Here is a 20,235-nt window from a genome sequence, read left to right as displayed (position 1 = left end):
GACTGTCCAGTTTGACCAATGTACATGGCAGAGGGGCATTGCTGGCACATGATGGCATATATCACATTGGTGGATGTGCAGGTGAACGAGCCTCTGATAGTGTGGCTGACGTTATTAGGCCCTGTGATGGTGTCCCCTGAATAGATATGTGGGCACAGTTGGCAACAGGCTTTGTTGCAAGGATAGGTTCCTGGGCTAGTGGTTCTGTTGTGTGGTATGTGGTTGTTCGTGAGTATTTGCTTCAGGTTGGGGGGCTGTCTGTAGGCAAGGACTGGCCTGTCTCCCAAGATTTGTGAGAGTGTTGGGTCATCCTTCAGGATAGGTTAAGAGCCCAATTAAAAGTCTATTGAAGGGAATGAAAAGAATCCCATTGGACTTCAGTGGGCTTTGGATTGGGCCCTTAGCGTCAGAGGGATTGCATGCCAAATTCCAGCCTCAAGCGCTTTGTTCAAGTTGAGTCATTATAATCATGTCACCAATAATAACAGGTTTCTAGCGCTGCGAGAAAAATGGGGCCCAGTCAGCAACACCACAAGGACTTTTATTTTGAATGGCTTCACAAACAGCAAAGTGTTTTACAGCTTCTGTTCAAGGATTCAACCCTGCAGCCCTTATGCTTAGCAGTGCTTACCCCCAGGAGTCAATGGAGCCAATCACATAACTGAGACTGAGCAGGAAGGAGGCCCCTCATGCAGAGTCAGGTCCCAAATGGTTTGCTTCTTTTCCACACCCAAAAAAAAAAAAAAAAAAAATTAATAGACAAAAAACAAATAAATGCTGATTCACAGCAAAAATGGTGATGTTTCTCTGCAAAAAAGTCTATTTTAACAAGGGGCAAATATATGAAAAATATGCACTCTGATTGAAATTCACTATGAAAACACTACTCATTTGAAGCGATGGAGGAACTTTGCTCTTAGCAAATTCTTGTGCAGGGATGGGAAGGAATCCATTAAAGCTTCTATTTTTGCAAGTAAAATGAAAATGACAACTTTGTGCCACTGTAGACCTTGACACACTTCTCCCTGAGGGCCTGATCTAAAGGCCATTGATTCTGTCCATTCAATTCAGTGGACTTTAGATCAGGCTCTTAGACCAACTTTATGTGGTATCATGTGGTGAAACACTGGAATGCGTTACCTAGGGAGGTGGTAGAATCTCCTTCCTTAGAGGTTTTTAAGGTCAGGCTTGACAAAGCCCTGGCTGGGATGATTTAACTGGGATTTGGTCCTGCTTCGAGCAGGGGGTTGGACTAGATGACCTTCTGGGGTCCCTTCCAGCCCTTATATTCTATGATTCTATGTATAAGTTTCAAGGACACTTCTGATTGGCACAAGGGTAGTAAGTAGAATCAGTGCCTACCTGCTTTCTAGCATAAATGCTGTCACACCTTTAAGGAGCTGATCCCATATAATACGGTAAGTTATGTTTTAAATATGATCATAGTTTAGCAAATTCCTACAGCTTGCACATTTCCTTTCCTGTTACTGCCACTTGTCCAAAATATGTACTTAAAAAGGTTTTGATCATATATTTGTAATGTTTGCCTGAGTATTGTAGGCCAGGAGCTCTTATGTTGTAGTCATTCACATTGCAGGGTTTAACTAGAGCAGTTAGATCTCTACTGTAAGAGACCAAAATACAGAGTAAGGAGTCTGAATACTCAAAAGTGACCAGAAAATTTATGAGTTCAAGAAGAGATACTGGATCAAGATGCAATTGTATTTAGCAAGGATTAACTAATAGGTCATCCACATTTTATTATATTATCTAAAATGTATTTAATGAAAAAAAAAAACAGATTCCAAATGACTAACATGCAATAACTGTTTTATTGAAACCAACATAATGGCATATTTGAGAACTTGTTTGAAGTGCTCACTCTGGAACAAGATCATCTCTGAAGACAGAGATGCGCTGCATCCAAGAGTGCTAAAGGAGTTGGCGGATGTGATTGCAGAGCCATTGGCCATTATCTTTGAAAACTCACGGTGATCTGGGGAAGCCCTGGACGACTGGAATAAGGCTAATGTAGTGCCCATCTTTAAAAAAGGGAAGGAGGATGATCCTGGGAACTACAGGCCAGTCAGCCTCACCTCAGTCCCTGGAAAAATCATGGAGCAGGTCCTCAAGGAATCAATTCTGAAGCACTTAGAGGAGAGGAAAGTGATCAGGAACAGTCAGCATGGATTCACCAACAGCAAGTCATACCTGACTAATCTAATTGCCTTCTATGATGAGATAACTGGCTCTGTGGATGAGGGGAAAGCGGTGGACGTGTTGTTCCTTGACTTTAGCAAAGCTTTTGACACGGTCTCCCACAGTATTCTTGCCAGCAAGTTAAAGTAGTATGGGCTGGATGAATAGACTATAAGGTGGATAGAAAGCTGGCTAGATTGTCGGGCTCAACAGGTAGTGATCAATGGCTCCATGTCTAGTTGGCAGCCAGTATCAAGTGGAGTGACCCAAGGGTCGGTCCTCGGGCCAGTTTTGTTCAATTTCTTCATAAATGATCTGGAGGATGGCGTGGACTGCACCCTCAGCAAGTTTGCAGATGACACTAAACTGGGAGGAGAGGTAGATACGCTGGAGGGTAGGGATAGGATACAGGGGGACCCAGACATATTGGAGGGTTGGGCCAAAAGAAATCTGATGAGGTTCAACAAGGATAAGTGCAGAGTCCTGCACTTAGGACAGAAGAATCCCATGCACCGCTACAGACTAGGGACCAAATGGCTAGGCAGCAGTTCTGCGGAAAAGGACCTAGGGGTTACAGTGGACGAGAAGCTGGATATGAGTCAGTAGTATGCCCTTGTTGCCAAGAAGGCCAATGGCATTTTGGGATGTATAAGTAGGGGCATAGCGAGCAGATCGAGGGACATGATCGTCCCCCTCTATTTGACATTGGTGAGGCCTCATCTGGAGTACTGTGTCCAGTTTTGGGCCCCACACTACAAGAAGGATGTGGATAAAGTGGAAAGAGTCCAACGAAGGGCAACAAAAATGATTAGGAGTCTGGAACACATGACTTATGAGGAGAGGCTGAGGGAACTGGGATTGTTTAGTCTGCAGAAGAGAAGAATGAGGGGGGATTTGATAGCTGCTTTCAACTACCTGAGAGGTGGTTCCAGAGAGGATGGTTCTAGACTATTCTCAGTGGTGGAAGAGGACAGGACAAGGAGTAATGGTCTCAAGTTGCAGTGGGGGAGGTTTAGGTTGGATATTAGGAAAAACTTTTTCACAAGGAGGGTGGTGAAACACTGGAATGCGTTACCTAGGGAGGTGGTGGAATCTCCTTCCTTAGATATTTTTAAGGTCAGGCTTGACAAAGCCCTGGCTGGGATGATTTAGTTGGGGATTGGTCCTGCTTTGAGCAGGGGGTTGGACTAGATGACCTCCTGAGGTCCATTCCAACCCTGATATTCTATGACCTGGTTTCAAACCTCTTCCTACTGGTTTAGCCTGCTGTGGCTGGCATTTTTGGACCAATTTAGTATTTGTCCATGTGGAAAAGGAGATGAAATTAAGGAAATATTCTAATCCCCCTTGCTTATATTTAAATATCCTCTTTTAAAGTGCAAAGAGAACATTTTGTTCAATTTATTTTTGAGTATCATTGCTTTACTAATTCTAAGAAAGTTATGAGATGAGATGGGGATGCTGTTAAGTATTGTTTTGCAGAATCCACTGTTGTGCACCTTGTCATTTTCTGTTCTGTGGGACACTTTTAGGACTAGAACTTTGTACTGCCCCCCTCAGGTCTTGCACAGAGTACAGCTAGGACAGGTTAGCCATTGACTTCAATGGCACTTCTCACAGCAGTAGGTGCATAGGGCCAGAATCATAGAATGTCAGGGTTGGAAGGGACCTCAGGAGGTCATCTAGTCCAACCCCCTGCTCAAAAGCAGGACCAATCCCCAATTAAATCATCCCAGCCAGGGCTTTGTCAAGCCTGACCTTAAAAACCTCTAAGGAAGGAGATTCCACCACCTCCCTAGGCAACGCATTCCAGTGTTTCACCACCCTCTTAGTGAAAAAGTTTTTCCTAATATCCAATCTAAACCTCCCCCACTGCAACTTGAGACCATTATTCCTTGTCCTGTCCTCTTCCACCACTGAGAATAGTCTAGAACCATCCTCTCTGGAACCACCTCTCAGGTAGTTGAAAGCAGCTATCAAATCCCCCCTCATTCTTCTCTTCTGCAGGCTAAACAATCCCAGTTCCCTCAGCCTCTCCTCATAAGTCATGTGTTCCAGACTCCTAATCATTTTTGTTGCCCTTCGCTGGACTCTTTCCACTTTATCCACATCCTTCTTGTAGTGTGGGGCCCAAAACTGGACACAGTACTCCAGATGAGGCCTCACCAATGTCAAATAGAGGGGGACGATCACGTCCCTCGATCTGCTCGCTATGCCCCTACTTATACATCCCAAAATGCCATTGGCCTTCTTGGCAACAAGGGCACACTGCTGACTCATATCCAGCTTCTCGTCCACTGTCACCCCTAGGTCCTTTTCCGCAGAACTGCTGCCTAGCCATTCGGTCCCTAGTCTGTAGCTGTGCATTGGGTTCTTCCGTCCTAAGTGCAGGACCCTGCACTTATCCTTATTGAACCTCATCAGATTTCTTTTGGCCCAATCCTCCAATTTGTCTAGGTCCCTCTGTATCCTATCCCTGCCCTCCAGCGTATCTACCACTCCTCCCAGTTTAGTATCAGCTGCAAATTTGCTGAGAGTGCAATCCACACCATCCTCCAGATCATTTATGAAGATATTGAACAAAACCGGCTCCAGGACCGATCCCTGGGGCACTCCATTTGACACCGGCTGCCAACTAGACATGGAGCCATCGACAATCTAGCCAACTTTCTACCCACCTTATAGTGCATTCATCCAGCCCGTACTTCTTTAACTTGCTGACAAGAATACTGTGGGAGACCGTGTCAAAAGCTTTGCTAAAGTCAAGATACAATACATCCACTGCTTTCCCTTCATCCACAGGGAAAGCAGTCAGGTCAGAGTGGACCTACACACCCACGCAAATCACATTGAAATCAACCGAGCTCAGCAGGGATGCAAATGATGTGTTTATAAGACTGGGATCTAAATCAAAGAGAAAAAGTTTGCAGGCTCAGGCCTTGGTTTACAGGTAGGGCAGTTAACAGATTTGGGGGCAGCTTCAAAATTACTATAGATTATTTTCTTCTTTAAATTAAATGGGAATTCCAGTAGAGATGTTAAGGACATTAACATTAGGGCCTAATCTAAAGGAATTACAAACCAGTCAGTTGAACTTCAGCACCCAGAAAGATAATGGAGCAAATAGTCAGGCAATCATTTTGCAAACACCTAGAAGATAAGGTGATAAGCAACAGTCAACATGGATTTGTCAAGAACATATCATGTCAAACCAACCTAATAGCTTTCTTTGACAGGATAGCAAGCCTGGTGGATAGGGAAGAAGCCACAGATGTGGTTTGTTTTGACTTTAGTGAGGCTTTTGATACTGTCTCACATGACCTTCTCATAAACTAACTAGGATGAAGCTACTATAAGGTGGATGCATGACTGGTTGGAAAACCATTCCCAGAGAAAAAGAAAAGGAGGACTTGTGGCACCTTAGAGACTAACAAATTTATTTGAGCATAAGCTTTCATGAGCTACATCTCACTTCGTCAGATGCTTATGCTCAAATAAATTTGTTAGTCTCTAAGGTGCCACAAGTCCTCCTTTCTTTTTGCGGATACAGACTAACACGGCTGCTACTCTGAAACCTGTCATTCCCAGAGAATAATTATCAGTGATTCACAGTCAAGCTGGAAGGGCATACTGAGTGGGGTCCCACAGGGATTGGTCCTGGGTCCGGTTCTGTTAAATTTCTTTAGAAGTGATTTAGATACTGGCATAGAGAGTACACTAACAGAGTTTGTGGATGATACCAAGCTGGGAGAGGTTGCAAGTGCTTTGGAGGATAGAATTAAAATTCAAAATGATCTGGACAAGGTGGAGAAATGGTCTGAAATAAATAAGATGAAATTCAATAAAGACTAATGCAAAGTACTATACTTAGGAAGGAACAGTCAGTTGCACATATACAAAATGGGAAATGATTGCCTAGGAAGGAGTACTGCGAAAAGGGATCTGGGGTTTACAGTGGATCACAAGCTAAATATGAATCAACAGTGTGACACTGTTGCAAAAAAAGCAAACATAGTTCTGGGATGTATCAGCAGGAGTGTTGTAAACAGGACACAACAAGTAATTCTTCCACTCTATTCTGATAAGGCCTCAACTGGAATATTGTGTCCAGTTCTGGGTGCCATATTTCAGGAAGGATGTGGACAAACTGGAGCAAGTCCAGAGGAGAGCAACAAAAATGATTAAAGGTCTAGAAAACAAGGCCTATGAGGGAAGATTGAAAAAATTGGGCTTGTTTAGTCTGCAGAAGGGAAGACTGAGTGGGGACATAATTTTCAAGCACATAAAAGGTTTTTACAAGGAGGAGGGAAAAAATTGTTCTCTTTAACCTCCAAGGATAGCACAAGAAGCAATGGGCTTAAACTGCAGCAAGGGAGGTTTAGACTGGACATTAGGAAAAAATTTCCTAACTATCAGGGTGGTTAAGGACTAGAATAAATTACCTTGGGAGGTTGTGGAATCACCATCATTCTCTAACCTGCTCTTAAAAATCACCAAACACCTGTCAGGGATGGTCTAGATAATACTTACTCCTGCCTTGAGTGTGAGGGACTGGACTAGATAACCTATTGAGATCCCTTCCAGTCCTATAATCTATGAATATTTCAAACACACTTACCATAAATTGCTTGTACCGGAAATGTATTCCTTTTACTGTTTTTCTGATGATTTTTTTCCCATGAAAATTTCTAACATGATACTGCCAAATTATGCATTCATTCCAAACCTGTTTTATCTCTGGATTATATGATCCATTTTAAATCATGGAGTTGGACAAACTCGAAGTTAATTAACTGATTTGTAAAACTGACCTGGACAAGGAACCAAATTTGATCCTTGAGAAGAAAGCGCCTTTTGTGCATATGGAAGGAAAATACCATCATTAATTAGAGCTTCATTCAAGGTCAATTGCATGTACCTGTTTACAGATGACCTGCACAAATCTTTGAAAACCCATTCCAGACTTTTAAAGCTCTTGTGAATACATGATAGGCATCTAGTCTACCTGAAGTAAAAGTAGCCCCAAAAAGTCTCAAGCTTTTCAGAGACTTTAACAAGCTGCTTGTACTTTTTACTGACTTACTGAAGGAAACAGAATGTAGAGGAAAATTCCAGTGAAACTGTATGCAAGCCAAAGGTTTGTTTTTGTTTGTGTGGATTAGCATTCACACATTTCCTGATACTAGACTTCCTATTAGTGATGTCTAACTTTAACCACAGATCCAGAGTTGAGGAATAACTCCCAAAGCCAATTTCCTGATTAAGCTGGGAAAGATCAAAGGTTAATTTCACAGCCTTATGGCTAGACTGCCAACAGCTACCACATAGCCATGTTTTAACTGTAACATGTAAATTTATTACAAATATTAATTAAGGGAGGTAGTGTGATCTAGCAATTACACCAAAATGGTGGAAAACAAGGTTTGTGGGGTTCAAATGTGGGTTTCATTCCCTCTGGGTGAAATGCACCTACATATAGCCTGTGTGAATGATAGGATCACCCACTGGCGTGGTATATGCCAGACCTGAAGCCAGGGTCCCTGACATCCCCTTACACAAGGGTTTGACACCACTGATTGTGCATAGTCACAAGCCAAGTATCCAAGACACCTTCCTCTACACCCAATATCCTGTTGTAGACCTCTTATGCACACTGACTCCATGGGAATAGGAGCAGGCAGTACGAGACAGACAGGTAAGACTACATGTACTAGAAAACCCACTGTCTCGAACTCAAAATATTTTTGAACTTTTGGGGGGGGGGGGGCCTCTTTTTTTAGTTGGTAGTTAAGATGGAGGATGAATATGCAAATAGTACTGAACTAGATACTGCTACAGTACCACCGTCAGCATACACTGACAGCTCTGTCCTTCCATTTAACTGTCATAAAGGACAATCCTCAGGACCGATGCTGTATTGTAAATAAAATAATAAATAGCTGAAAGGTATCAGTGGGCTTGTTGTCAGGAGGACTGTTTTAAAAAGTAAAAAAATAATGTAAAAATAGAGTTTGACACATACTAACAATAGACAGGATACCCAGACTTAAGGCTGACACTCCATGTTCAATTTAAACTGCTCTGCCTTTCCCTCCCCCATCAAGCCTTATCTACACTTGGAGGTTGCACTGATTAGTTTCAGCTAAACTAACTAATTCAGAAACTGGCTTCCCTAAATCAGTGCAACCCTCTCGTATGGATCTTCTTAAATTGGTTCAAGAGTAGAGCTGGTTGGAACCAGTTAAAGTTTAGGTATTTTTGAAATTGCTTTTGTTCTCTTCGGATTTACCAAAATTTCTCAGCAAAACCAGCAATCCTCAAATATTTCTTTTCAAAAACACCAAAATATAATGTTTCTGAAATGAAATGGAAATAGACATTCTTGTCAATTGCTTTTCAGTGATTAGCAACTGTGAAACTGACAAGAATGTCAGTTGCAAAGTTATTGCCCCTGTGTTGGTCCCAGTATAGGAGAGAGATGAGGTAGGTGAGATATCTTATTGGACCAACTTCTTTCTGTTGGTGGAAGATACAAGCTTTCAAACTGTGTACCTCGAGCAGTGTAGCTTGAAAGCTTGTACCATCCACCACCAGAAGCTGGTCCAGTGAAAGATATTTCCTCACCTATCCTGTGTCTCTCAAGAATGCCAATAGCACTTAGCTGCTCTACAGCAGGGAGCCTACCAGCTCCAGGAAAACCAGCTCCAGCCAGGGTTCCCAGGGCTGCTGCTGTGGTGTGGGGAGCCTATTACACAAACCATTATCTGGGGTTGTGTTGGCTAAGTAGAGAAGGAGAACAGATGATTAGAGAGAATTCTGCTTAGGACCAAAATATTCTTTTTATTACTCTTCAGCCTTGTCTGCAATTGTGAACAACTTATACTTTGGAACTGGACCTTGTTTCTGTTCATAAGCGGTCTGCAAAGAAATGATGATTTAATGTGAGCATTATTCATACTTGTTTAATGAACAGTTTTTACAAACATATTTGAGACAGATGAGTTTATCATGAGTGTTCATTTGAATACCGGATATTTGGAATTCACTTTTCAGCCTGTGTGACTGGTCACTGTCACAGTGTGCTCCACTCACCACTTGTCTGGCACCTCCTCCTGGTCACTCTGGAAATTCTCTGAAGGCTGACACCCCTTCCTGGGGTTGCACGCCATCACACCATCTATCTCTCAGGTCTCCAGCTCCTCTCTCATTCCAGGAACCACAGCATCTTCTTTGTGACTCAGCTCTCCAGCTAGGTCACTCAGTGTTCCCACTGCTTCTGGAGTATATCCAAGTCTTTCCATTCAGAGCCACTCTTCAGGGCTGGTAGGGGAACCCAGGCCCATCCTCTACTCCAGATTCCCGTCTAGGGACCCCCACCCCAGAAGCTCTTGACTTTACTGTCCTGGCCCTCACTGCTCCTTCCCCAGAATGCTTCCTATTCTTCTGGTTCCCCCTCCCCCGGCTCCAAACCCTCCTCCCTCTTCCGAGTGAGTGCTGCCGGAGTTTGTTGCCAGCTTCCTGGCTTTATAGGCCTTGCCTTCTCTTGCCCAGCTGAGCCTGCTTGCAATCAATCCTTACTCCCTGGCTCTTCCTCCAGGTGCAGCCTGTGGAGTTAATAGGCTGACCTGGCCACCTTAACCCCTTACAGTCCTGTGTGGGGTGGACACCCCTTCACAGCTACCCAAGCCACATTATGTGATTTCTGTTCCCTGATTTGATGCTCTAACCTTATAAATAGGTGCAATGTTTGAACAACTCACCAAGGCATTGAATCCCTCAGGCCCAGAAATGCACTAGGACAGGAAAAAAATCGAATCAATTTTTGGACATTTAAAAAATCTCTTCCTTCCTTTTTTCCACAGAACGATATTTGTATTTGGCTATGATTGTGGACCCCTGGTTTAAAAATACTTTGTTTCCTTCCTGCCTCAGGAAGAGATCAAACAGATTTATGGACTGCTAGCAGGCTTTACATTCAGTTTTCTCTTGTCACATTCACGGCCTATGCCTGTGCAATGTGTAGTGATGGCTCAATAAGGCCATCCCCTGGTGCTCATCCTCGTGCCTCGGCATCTGGCTGCACAGCAGATATCTTCCTCCATATTCTAGAGCTGGAAGATTATCAAAGTGTCTCCTTTCTGCTGCTGAAGTATCCCTCAGCCTATGTGCTTCTGCCCTCTCTTCCATCTCTACTGCTAGTGCTGATGATCAGGTATCAGACAATGCTGCTGTATTTTTGAAAATCACTCGATTTGTCAGGCTTCTTCTGCCTTACTGCTCCCAAAACCCACACACAAAACCAGTATGTATAAGGTGGCTCGATGAACATTTCTGATACAGATCTGGGCATAATAAAGTGTAACACACTAATAGAGAGAGTGTGTGCTAAATCTCCCTCTAGTGCTCCGCAAAGAGGGTGACAGCCTACCACAACGATCCGCTAACGGAGTTGCTCCTGTAGCCCAAGTGATATCAGAGAATCAGAGAATACCAGGGCTGGAAGGGACCCCAGAAGGTCACCTAGTCCAACCCCCTGCTCGAAGCAGGACCAAGTCCCAGTTAAATCATCCCAGCCAGGGCTTTGTCAAGCCTGACCTTAAAAACCTCTAAGGAAGGAGATTCTACCACCTCCCTAGGTAACGCATTCCAGTGTTTCACCACCCTCTTAGTGAAAAAGTTTTTCCTAATATCCAACCTAAACCTCCCCCACTGCAACTTGAGACCATTACTCCTCGTTCTGTCATCTGCTACCATTGAGAACAGTCTAGAGCCATCCTCTTTGGAACCCCCTTTCAGGTAGTTGAAAGCAGCTATCAAATCCCCCCTCATTCTTCTCTTCTGCAGGCTAAACAATCCCAGCTCCCTCAGCCTCTCCTCATAACTCATGTGTTCCAGACCCCTAATCATTTTTGTTGCCCTTCGCTGGACTCTCTCCAATTTATCCACATCCTTCTTGTAGTGTGGGGCCCAAAACTGGACACAGTACTCCAGATGAGGCCTCACCAATGTCGAATAGAGGGGAACGATCACGTCCCTCGATCTGCTCGCTATGCCCCTACTTATACATCCCAAAATGCCATTGGCCTTCTAGGCAACAAGGGCACACTGCTGACTCATATCCAGCTTCTCGTCCACTGTAACCCCTAGGTCCTTTTCCGCAGAACTGCTGCCTAGCCATTCGGTCCCTAGTCTGTAGCTGTGCATTGGGTTCTTCCGTCCTAAGTGCAGGACCCTGCACTTATCCTTATTGAAACTCATCAGATTTCTTTTGGCCCAATCCTCCAATTTGTCTAGGTCCTTCTGTATCCTATCCCTCCCCTCCAGCGTATCTACCACTCCTCCCAGTTTAGTATCATCCGCAAATTTGCTGAGAGTGCAATCCACACCATCCTCCAGATCATTTATGAAGATATTGAACAAAACCGGCCCCAGGACTGACCCTTGGGGCACTCCACTTGATACCGGCTGCCAACTAGACATGGAGCCATTGATAACTACCCGTTGAGCCCGACAATCTAGCCAGCTTTCTACCCACCTTATAGTGCATTCTTCCAGCCCATACTTCCTTAACTTGCTGACAAGAATACTGTGGGAGACCGTGTCAAAAGCTTTGCTAAAGTCAAGAAACAATACATCCACTGCTTTCCCTTCATCCACAGAACCAGTAATCTCATCACTCTGTGCTTTGCTCGTGAAGGTCCTGGATTTGAGTCATGCCAACATTCTGTGCTGGGAGGTCACAGCATGTGCTCATTCATGTGTAAGCCAGTGGTGTGAGGGCTGGAGGTGAACACACCTGAATGTGCCTGTGGACTCTGGAACTTTGCTGATCTCTAAAAATAAACTGTGAGTAGGGTGCGGCCAGGGGTCCCTCAGTGTGAAGGGACAGTTGTCCATTAGACTTTCACAAGTTGAAAAACCAAGGCAAAGGACACTAGGCAAGATACTGTGGGATGGGTGTCTTACTTATTATTTGCATGCTTTTCAGTTATTATTACTGTGGTCCCAAATTAATGCTGTGTTCCCTCTCCCCTCAATTAAAGAAAAGTTTTCTTTTCATTATACACAGAGTCAGTGCTTGAGAGTGGGCAATCGTTGCCTATTACGAACATTCAGGGTTGGTATTTCATTTTCCTAGGTTTCTGGGTGGGTGTTCGAGCTGGTTTTGTTTTGAAATGTTAAGAGCAACCCTTAGATATTGAATCTGGCTCTTGCTTCTGCAGGCACCAGCTGGCAGAATGCATATAAGAGTTCTTCTCTAAATATTCATGCAAACAAAATCCTGTCACAGGAGCATTCACAAGAGACCAAATGAGTGTGAACATGGTCAGATCATAACACAATTTGGAATTCCCTAACAAGTCTGTTTGATCAGATCAGAATTCCCTAATGTGTTTGTGCATCGTTTTCCCCAATGTTTCTCCAGCTCTAGCTACACCTGGATAAACCCAGTGTTACGCCACGGAAGCCAGTGGCATTACTCCGCATTTACAGTAGTGCATTGATAGAAAATATCTGGCCAAGTTTTGCTAATGAGTGGCTATTTTATCTGTTTAGTGCATGCTGTCTTTTTAATTAAACTAAAACAGAAAAACAAAAGTCCTCCTAAAGAGACCAAAAGAAACACATATGTATTTCTTTCTAAGCATTATGAATATTTTTGATCTATGGATTTCCATAGTGTTTATTTACTTTGTTCAATATTTTGAGTTGCTAGAATACATAATAAACAGTGCAACAAAAAGAAATGGAAAGTAAGTTGTCAGTGAATAATAGCTTTTGTCATTTTCCCCGTATAACACACAGCCTATGAATATACCTACTGTCAATTCACTGCGATGAAATTTGGTCCTAAGCACCACAATGTCCATTTGGATTGATCCCAAAGCCAAGGTTTCAGACAGTACAAGCTTGATATGAATGCTGGTCATATGCAGCGATAAAAAGCAACTGCAAGACCCAACATTCATAATCAACAGCTAGCCACATTGTGGATATTCCTGGACTAAGAAGTAAATAGTCTGTACTCAGTAAACTCAACTCAGCTAACTAGCATGCATGTGAAGGGGATCACTCATTGCTGGTACCGCCTAGTGGTCAGGCAGGTCATAGCAGGCTCTCTTTCTTCCCTGGTGACCCCTGTTGACAGCTGCTCTAGCCCTGCAACAGTTGGCACCTTTCTGTGACTCAGACCTCTGGCCAGGCCATGAATCGGGCCCACCCTTTTCAGGGTATACAGAGAGTCCGATAAAGGATAGCCCTGCTGTCGGGTAAGGGGTCCCAGGCCCCACCAGGCCAAGGTTCCAGAGTCATGGCCCTCCAAGTTATATGATCTTCCAGTCCAGATTCCCCTGTATCTGAGGTAGGTTTTCACCTTCAGCCCCAACCAGATGTTGTACGAGAATCTTGGCTCACCCTCTCCGCCAGGTGCGAATCCAGGGCCGTGTGGTGGGCAGCAAGTTTCTGCATCCCCAAAAAGTGCTGCATCACTGCTCCTCTGGATTGCTTTCTCCCAGTCTCCCTACAGAAAAGGGCAAAGACATAGAAACAAAATAAATTAAAGGACAAAGCCCAGACCATGCAAACATCCAGAGTCCTTTTTTCCCTGAGCAGATCAGGTAGATTCTCAATTGTCAGGAACCCCAGGCAGCTGAACCTCCCATAAAGCTCTCTCTGAATCAGGAGGCCCATAGATCTGTTCACCTCCACAAGCTGCCTGCTAGTGAGCTGCTCCACTTCCCTTTCAAGCTCCTCCTCCAGGCCGTGCATGCTTTTCAGATGTGCTGGGGTGGGGTTGCCTTGGCCCAAAGTAGCTCTTTAACCCCTTCCTTTCCAGGGTGGGGTTTGTACACCCCATCACAAGGTGGGTTTCTTTTTTCTAGTGTCTGAAGTCACTCCATTATTAATAGTGTCTCTAAGTGCTAAGGCTTTTTTTAAAACTCCATATTAATATTTAGCATGGAATCTTGACATGTCACCTCCCTGGTTTTTTCCTCTTGGTTCAACAGTGGTAGATTTTTATTTGCATTTAGGTTATTTGTTGTTTACCAACACTAGCCTTCTTCTTTCAGGTGACAGTAGACTAGGAAATATTGGTGATGAGCTGTTTGCTTAGGAAAGGTGTAGCGTGCTTGACTGTCCACTCATCAATCTCTGTTGTGCTTTTCAGCACAAAATACACAGGAGCATAAATCATATTACTTGCCTCTGGAGGCCATACCTAAATGCTGCTCTCCACTTTCAATGGGCCTCAGTAGTAAGGCAAAGTGAAAGCTCTCTTTGTTACTATAGTCTATGGGATTTGAATGGTGACAAAAACAACAGCAGATTATTGATTTAGAGCAGTTGGGGAATGGAATTCTTCCTCAGACTCCTCCCTGCCATCCAACAATGAAAAATAAAGTTATTTTTGTCAGTCTTAACTAATAGCTAAGCCAATATTTAACGTGCACCCCTAATTTGCATTCAGGCAATTTCCATGTTTTCCCCTAAACCTCTGAGTCTTTTTGCTTCAGCATGAAACCTCACCACTTTTCACTTGATTTCTCAGAGTTGTTAATTGCCTCCAATAGGGTGTTACATCTTAAAGTCTTAAGTGGATTTACTTGGTATCCTTATAATTCAGCAACTCAAGGCTGGGCCAAAATATGTTATCTAAAAATTCAGTGGTTTCAAAATTTGCGAATATTTATTTCTGAGGGAAATATAATTTCTCTTTTTTACTACACCACCACATAAACTCATCAGGAAGATTATGAGTTTGGAATATTCATGACACACTAAATATTTTACACTTTTCCAAAAGACTTTACAAACATTAGGAGTCAGATCCTGCCACCTTTACTCACAATGAATGGTAATGAATAGTGAAATAAATGGAACTACTCAAAGAGCAAGTTATTACTCAACATAAATAAGGGTAGGAAAATCTGGTTCTAAGTCATTAACCATCACAACATCTCATCAAAGCTGTTTTCATTGTATATATTCTACAGATGGAGAAACCAAAGAACAGCCATTAAGGCACTTCTCCAAGGTCACACAACAAAATGGCAGGGCCAAGACAAAAAGCCCAAGAGTCCTGACTTCCGGTCCCCCATTTAGGGTGGATGTAGCTCATTCCCAACAGTTGACATTCAGCCCTTCTTGTCCACTGTTGGGAATGGGCTACATCCACCGTAACTGAATTGGCCTCGTTAGCACTGACCCCCCACTTGGTAAGGCAACTTCCATCTTTTCATGTACTGTATATTTATACCTGCTTACTATATTTTCCACTCCGTGCATCTGATGAAGTAGGTTATATCCCACAAAAGCTTATGACCAGATAAATGTGTTAGTCTCTCAGGTGCCACAAGGACTCCTCATTGTTTTTAATGGCACAAAGGGCATTCAGCCACCAAGCAACCATTGAAAAATCAATGGGAGTTGGGCACTTAACGCCCATTTTTCCTTTGAAAAATCTGCCTCTTACCCTCTACACAATAAGCACAAGTTAGGAATAGTAACAACATTATGGTTTGGACAGGACACCTTTTTATTCATGCATTGGTCAAATATCTGATGACACACCTGTATGCAGAAGACAGAAAAATTAATTAAGAGTGAGTGAATTCACAACATCCAAAAGCTTGAAATATTTCAGCTGTACCCTTCACACAACAAAAGAGCTCGGTATTTACTCAAACTACTCACTTTACAAAGGCATCAAATAGCACTCAATGTAATTAGTCTCTTCTATATTAAACTTTTACCCTACAGAAGAGCAGATACTGAATATGGTACATCTACTTAAATTAGCTAAAGTATTAACAAAAATACTAGCCAAGCCCCTGTAGACTCAAGGTTGAGTTGTAAACTCAAAATGCATTAGCTGTTTACAGAAACTACATATTCACCAGAGCAGTGAGCAAATATAAAAGCTCAAAATATATTTTTATTCCATTCAGAAACCCTCAGTTAGGTTGTTGGAATAGTGTCAAATCATATTTTAGTAGTTTTGAAAGACCAGCATATATTCATGATTTCCACAAACTAGGCAAGTGCTTAAAATATTGGTCTTGCCTGAATTTCCACTGGAAAGTAATTCTCAGAGGAAATTTGTTATGTTACTTCCAATCTGGAGATCTAAACACAGTCTTTCCTCTAGCCTATGGCACAACCCATAGTAATTGGACCATAGGAGAGAGCAATAAAAAAAGTGAAACAAGATTCATGCCAAGCATCACCATTTGCTCAATGGCTTGCTTTATCATACCCTCCCCTCAGGTAAAAAACACCAGGTATAACCAGAATACTAAGTATTAGAACATGTGTATAAAGGTAACTGACAGATGTCATCCTTGGGTCTCCTGATGACTAGATTAGCCATGCAGATGCACTATAATAAGAAGGAGCCACCCACCTGCATGCACTCATTATGATACAGATTATAGTTACTGATCATGCGCTCGGAGAAGATGACAACCAGATCTAGCTAATAATAACTTAGAAATATTTCATGTGACCTGGAATATCTTATGAATATCTTATTTCAGAACCTTCTAAGTGCAATGAGTCTGGGTTGGGTTTTGACCTACTGTAGGATAAGCATGATATAGGTCTTGAGAGTAACTGCTTTATTTCAGATGTGCAAGCTTGATTGCTGTTGATTACCTACTCTCATCTATGATAATTTCCCTTTGACAGTAACACTCTGTATGGTTTTCTGATGGGCTGCAGCTTTTGAGAGTTGTTTTTCTGTTTTGAGAGATGAGGATGTATTCCAATTACCCTGCATCATTAGGGCAGAGGAGTGTATTCATGCCTAATACTGGGGCAGAGGACTCATTCCAAAACTCACTAGAGTAATCATGAAGCAAATTCTTCTTGAAAAGACTGTGGGGGGGGGGGGGGAAGAGGGCATTATTAATTGAGGAAGTTATTTTTTTTCACCTATGAAGGGGGAAAAAAAATCGCTTAAATATATAAAATACTACCAGCTATTGATATCCTGTCTGGCTCGTGTCAGGCTAAAGTGAATTTTTATGGTTCTATTTCTAGCTGCTAAAATTAATGAATTTAGAACCAAAATATCACCAGCTGAGCCTTAAGTATGATGACATGGTGTACCTGACCTTTCAAATAGTAAAGCCATATTTTTTCAGTGTAGTGTTGTCATTAACAATATTGTCTGCCTTTTATAAGTACCTTTCTAATGAGGTTTAACCCCACATAAAAATCCTGTTCCCTTTTTATGTTTTCATTGAACAATGAACAGCAGGTTTGTTCAATTATTATGCATGAACTCTGGAATAGCTTTACAATTAGGTCTGGTGAAAAAATTTTCATCAAAACTGGTTTTCAATGGAAAATTGGATTTTTGATTAATTCTTTTCACTACACGTCTCTGCTTCCTGCAGAAAATATTGACTGTTCAATGAGAAACCAAATACCTAAAAAATAAAAAATAAAAATTGGAAATATTACCACACTGAATCATGGGATCTGTAGTTTGGATGCCTCATGCCCACATTTCCGATATGAACCAGGCTCCCCAGCCCTACTATATCTCCCATGATGTGTCACAGCAGCTCAGCAAGAGGGGAGATCCTGGTGCATCATAGAAGATGTAGTCTAGCCAACAAACCCAGCTTATAAATGAGAATGGAGGCGGGAGGCACCTGAACTATAGTTCCCATGGGGCACCACAGCGGCATTTCCAAATCAAAATGTTCCATTTTATAATTTTCCCAGAAAGGTCAAATTTTCTGCAGAAATTTTTTTTCTAACCAGGTGTATTTACAGTGTTCCTCTGAAGTCCCAGACACCGCAGGGACTGCTAGTCATAATCAAGATGGAAACCAACACACCAAACCACAGTGTCCGTGAATGATTTAATCCACCAGATACTGAGCATTTTGTCAAGTTACTACAATAGCTTCTCCTGGAAAATGGCCACAGTTAAGATCTAACATGTTTTGTTTTTGTTAAATGGAGAAGCCCTTTGGTCGGATTTGTGTATCTCTTGTATTATATTAAAACAGATTATAAAACATTTTTTCTTAAGACAAAGTACCCTAATTCTCCAAAGAGAAGGTGAGGCTTTTGTTTTATTTTCTTGACAGTAAATCTCTGGCCTGTTTCTTAGCAGCCAAATAGCAAAAATAAGGAAATCTTCAGTCAAAATGAATTATGTAGCAGCAGGTTGACGTCATATTAATTACAGAATGGAAATAAGAGCAGAACTGATGATTTCAAAACCCTACACCAATTTGTTGCCCACAGATGTTTTCAAAATAGAGATGGCCAATTTTGGATTTCTTGGTATTAGAGAATGAAGTGGTCTTTAAAAAAAAAAAAAAAAACCCTGAATGTAGTGATTTTGAGAGGTGCTATACAGGCAGTCCTGGAAACTAAGGCCAAATTTTTCAAACTTGAGTGCCTTAAGTTAGGCTCCTAAACCTATATTTATGTTCCCTTAATAAGAGGCCTCAGGTGATGAGCTCCTACGATTGCCCTTGAAGTTAATGGAAGCTGCAGGTGCTCTGTGCCTTTAAAAAATCAGGTCATTTATTTAGGGGGGCTAATTAGAGATGATGGGAACTAACTCTAGGCACTCACATTTGAAAATACTTTTTAGAGGTTTTAATTTTTTTTAAAATGTATTTTTTTATAATTAAACTCTTTCTGTCTTTTGTCACCTGACTGATTTAAATGCATCTATGACCCACAATTCTCATGTCACAACTGGAGTCTGATACTCATCTTTACCTATTTCATTTTAATGCACAAGTTTTCAGCATGCTTTTGTGGGGCTCACCTCCTACATGGAAAGAAGGAAATGCCAGAGATACTCTTCAAGATCACAGCTGTACAGCTTTAAGGCAGCCATTTCACGGACCAAACAAACAAAGAGGGTCATATTCTGCCCTCAGTTACCCCCATGCATTCCACTAACATCAGTGGAGCTGCATGTCCATGAATCAAAGGATAATTTGGCCTCCTATTGCTTGAGCTTTAATGCTAAAACGTTAGTTTTGGTCAGTTATTCTAGTATTTTGGTAGCTATTTTTTTTAAATCTCAGAGTTGATCCACAGGGCATTGTCATTATGTTGCTGTCTCACCTTTCAGCTGATAGACAGATTTCCTGCTGGAGAGACATAATTATTTAACCGGATCCACTCATCCTGCCACTGATTTGTTTAACTTTTGTTCTTGGCAACAAGCAGCAACTTCAGGTAATTGTTTCGTTTCTCATTTGGCTAATTCTTTCAAAACACTTTAGCAAATTGACCCATGTAGTTCACTTCTAGTAAACACAGGATCTCCTGAAAGGATTAACAAAACCAAAGTACCTCAGATTTTTCAGACAACCTTTGTTTTGCTTTGGTTTTGTCCTGTGCATACTTATAGAAAAGGGTCAGGAAACAAGCTGGATTTTGTAATTCGTCATCAGCCAGGAGTTGAAAGCAGATAATGAGAGAATCAAAGTTGAGGGGTTCCTTTTATAGAAGTCACAGATTAAGACAAACAATATTGTACCTCTGTCTTTGGACTAAATAATAAAAGAAAAATTATCAGGCAATGACCTATTTTTACTACAACTGTCTCCTCGCATTAAAGGTTACGTATTGGACACTGATCCATCTGGAAATGGTCTCCCATCTGACAGACTCCATTTTAGCTCTAACTCTCTTCACAAATACATATTTTCAGTGTTCTAACTGGAACTGAAACTTAGTTTTTTCAATTATGTCTATGCTCCACATACAATATGGGTTGGGTTAACTACTTATGCTAAACAATCTGTTCCACCTTGTATTTAGTTGTGACACTCTTACTACCTTTCCCAGACCTGGAAAGAGCTCTGTGTCGCTGAAAAGTTTGTCTCTCTCACCAACAGAAGCAGGTCCAATAAAAGATATTACCTCACCCACCTTGGACCCGTCTACACTGGCAAGTTTCTGCGCAGTAAAGCAGCATTCTGCGCTGTAACTCCCGAGGTGTCTCTCTATGTGACTCTATGTTCCACATGAGAAATCTTCATTACTCTT

The 20,235-nt window shown here is 42.1% G+C and overlaps 1 long non-coding RNA gene across 1 annotated transcript in view; it reads right to left on the bottom strand.

Annotated features, from left to right (window-relative positions):
- LOC125631279 (uncharacterized) overlaps window positions 1-20,235 on the bottom strand; it is a 191,677-nt gene that overhangs the window by 95,210 nt on the left and 76,232 nt on the right. The window contains exons 4-5 of the long non-coding RNA XR_012667282.1: window positions 13,615-13,720; window positions 632-719 (exon numbers count right to left, since the gene is read on the bottom strand). This is a non-coding gene — a long non-coding RNA (uncharacterized LOC125631279). The remainder of the gene's footprint in view (window positions 1-631; window positions 720-13,614; window positions 13,721-20,235) is intronic.

Source organism: Caretta caretta, chromosome 2 (genome assembly GCF_965140235.1).
Source record: "Caretta caretta isolate rCarCar2 chromosome 2, rCarCar1.hap1, whole genome shotgun sequence".
NCBI lineage: Eukaryota > Metazoa > Chordata > Testudines > Cheloniidae > Caretta > Caretta caretta.
The sequence above is the reverse complement of the archived record's forward strand: the minus strand, read 5'-3'. Positions and strand labels throughout refer to the sequence as shown.